The 3,406-nt window shown below is 38.1% G+C and overlaps 1 pseudogene; it reads left to right on the forward strand.

Moving 5' to 3' along the window:
* The first annotated feature begins 1,354 nt into the window (after positions 1 to 1,354).
* Positions 1,355 to 2,274, forward strand: LOC104994040 (annotated as a pseudogene).
* The last annotated feature ends 1,132 nt before the right edge of the window (positions 2,275 to 3,406 follow it).

Below are 3,406 nucleotides of genomic sequence, written 5' to 3' on the forward strand. Positions count from 1 at the left end.
GATCCAGCAATCCCACTGCTGGGCATACACACTGAGGAAACCAGAAGGGAAAGAGACACGTTTACCCCAGTGTTCATCGCAGCACTGTTTCTAATAGCCAGGACATGGAAGCAACCTAGATGTCCATCAGCAGATGAATGGATAATAAAGCTGTGGTACATATACACAATGGAGTATTACTCAGCCATTAAAAAGAATTCATTTGAATCAGTTCTAATGAGGTGGATGAAACTGGAGCCTATTATACAGAGTGAAGTAAGCCAGAAGGAAAAACACCAATACAGTATACTAACGCATATATATAGAATTTAGAAAGATGATAACAATAACCCTGTGTACGAGACAGCAAAAGAGACACTGATGTATGGAACAGTCTTATGGACTCTGTGGGAGAGGGAGAGGGTGGGAAGATTTGGGAGAATGGCATTGAAACATGTAAAATATCATGTATGAAATGAGATGCCAGTCCAGGTTTGATACACGATACTTGATGCATGGGGCCAGTACACTGGGACGACCCAGAGGGATGGTATGGGGAGGGAGGAGGGAGGAGGGTACAGGATGGGGAGCACATGTATACCTGTGATGGATTCATTTTGATATTTGTCAAAACTAATACAATTATGTAAAGTTTAAAAATAAAATAAAATTAAAAAAATAAATAAATGTTAATACAAGGATGGGATAAAAAAAAAGAGAGCAGAATAGTGATTGGATCAGTGGTACAGTGGTGAAGAATCCACCTGGTTTGATCTGTGGGTCAGGAAGATCCTCTGGAGGAGGACATAGCAACCTACTCTAGTAATCTTGCCTGGAAAATTGCAGGGACAGAGGAGCCTGACAGTCTACAGTTCATGGGGTCACAAAAAAAGAGTTGGACATGATTTAGCAACTAAACAATATTTTAAAATGACTAGATCATGCTTTATTGAGAAGAAGCAAATAGTTTCAAATTAGAGATCACAAAGAACATTGAATTATTTGGAAGCATGCAGTTACTCGGGAGTTTTTCACACTCAGTGAAGAAGATATCAATATGATGCCATGATATGAATCATGGCTTTAAATATTTTCAAACTAATAAGATATCCATAACAATAAAATTCAATGCATTAGATCTTCAAAATATTCATAATGTTGGATAATTTATTTAATTTGCCACACTTGAATATTCTCTTTAATAGACGATTTCAAATTTGATTTAATAGACCTAGAAACATGAGTTCAATAAATTCTTCGAGGAAATCTCATTCAAGGGATGCTTTTGCCATCTATTGACAGTCCTAGAAAATAATTCCTTAATTTCTAACCAAGTCTCTTTTTCTTCCATATAGATGACTTTCCAAACTCATACATGGCTAATGGAAATTTCACTGGAGTCACTGAATTTATTCTCACAGGAGTCTCAGAATATCCAGACCTCCAGATCCCACTCTTCTTTGTCTTCCTGGTCATCTATGGACTGACCGTGACAGGGAACCTAAGCATCATCACCTTCACCAGTGTGGACTCCCAACTTCAGATCTCCATGTATTTATTCCTCAGGCAATTGGCTATCGTCAGTCTTGGCAATTCAACTGTCATTGCCCCTAAAATGCTGATCAAAATTTTAGTAAAAAAGCATACCACCTCCTTCTAGGAATGTGCCACCTAACTAGGAGGGTTCTTGGTTTTCATTGTAGCTGAAATTTTCATGTTAGCTGTGATGGCCTATGACCACTATGCAGCCATTTGTAACCCCCTGATCTACAAGATGGTTGTATCTCGGTGGACCTGCCTTCTTTTCATTTCCCTCACATACTTTTACAGCTTTTTCACAGCGGTTGCAGTTTCATGTTGTGTATTTTCTGTGTCTTATTTTTCTTCCCAAGTAATCAATCATTTTAATGTGATACTGCCCCCCTGTTAACATTGTCTTGCTCTGATACTTAATTACCAGAGACAGTAGTATTCATATCTGCATCTACAAACTTGATGCTTTCCATAACTGTAGTTGTATCTTATTTCAACATCATGTTGTCCATTCTAAGGATACATTCATCAGAAGGAAGGAAAAGAGCCTTCTCCACATGTGCTTCACATATGACAGCTGTGTTAGTCTTCTATGGAACTCTGCTTTTCATGCATTTACAGCCTCGAAATAACCATTCACTGGATACCGATAAAATGGCCTCCGTATTTTATACACTGGTGATCCCCATGCTGAGTCCCATGATCTACAGCCTGAGGAACAAGGACTTGAAGGCTGCCTTGAGGAAATTTCTGACAAATTAGTGACGCAATGTTAAAGCTCTATAGGTCACTGAAGAGATGGTGAAGACAGGCTGCCATTGTGTGGCATATAGTATGAACAACATTAGAAGCTAAATGAATGGGTTATTTTCCCATTGTACAATTTTTGTTTTGAGAAAAAGTCCTAGTCCACATCTTTCAAACAAAAATCTTTAATACAAGCCCTTTTTTCTAATCTAAAAAGTGAAAAAATTGAGACAACAGCCACAGAAATTTTGGGAACAAGTTGGAAAAACAGATAGTGAAAGTCAGATCCATATTATCTCCACAAAATCTGTGCAATTCACTGGTCTCAAGGCACGTAGGTGTGAAGATTTTAGTATCCCAGGAAAGGTTTTGTGTGTGTGTGTGTGTGCACGTGTGCACGCATGTGCTTAGTCATGTATGACACTTTGAGACCCCATGGATTGTAGCCCACTCCTCTGTCTGTTGAATTTTCCAGGCAAGAATATTCAAATGGGTTGCCATTTCTTCCTCCAGAAGATCTTCCTGACCCAGGGATAAAACCCACGTCTCCTGTGTCTCCTGCAGATGGATTCTTTACCACTGAGCCACCCAGAAATCCCAGACAACGCTAAAAGTATAAAGAAATATTTATGTAACCATCTGTGAGACAGAGTTTGTAGTTTGACACAAACTTTGTTATTTTTTTCTAAAAGGAAAAGAATAAATATAATCAACTCTCGTAAGATTATAACAATACTTAGAAATGTTCACAGTATGATGTCCCCGTGTCCAACATAGACTCCATTTCCCCTGAACATCAATGTTTTCAAGAAAATTAGTGTAATCCTTGAAGTGACAACAGAAAGTGATTCTGTGTCCTTCTGCTTTCTTCTCAGTCTTCAGTGCTAGTATGTGTACCTAAGGTTGGGATTTTTTCAGTGTTATGTCCTCTCCTACCCACTTCATCTACTTCATCCCAATCTGTTTTGTACACATGAAACTCTTTGCTGGAAGAGAGTGTTCTGCCCTCTTCTGTGGTATCAAAACTCTTCTTTGTAAAACTGCAAGTTCATGGGTCAAAGTGCTAAACAGAAAAATAAAATATAAAACTTCTCAAATAAAATTTGAAAAAGTAATTTTATCTATCACACACAAAACATTATAAAGG

This window comes from Bison bison, unplaced genomic scaffold, assembly GCF_000754665.1.
Source record: "Bison bison bison isolate TAMUID 2011002044 unplaced genomic scaffold, Bison_UMD1.0 scf7180017849654, whole genome shotgun sequence".
NCBI lineage: Eukaryota > Metazoa > Chordata > Mammalia > Artiodactyla > Bovidae > Bison > Bison bison.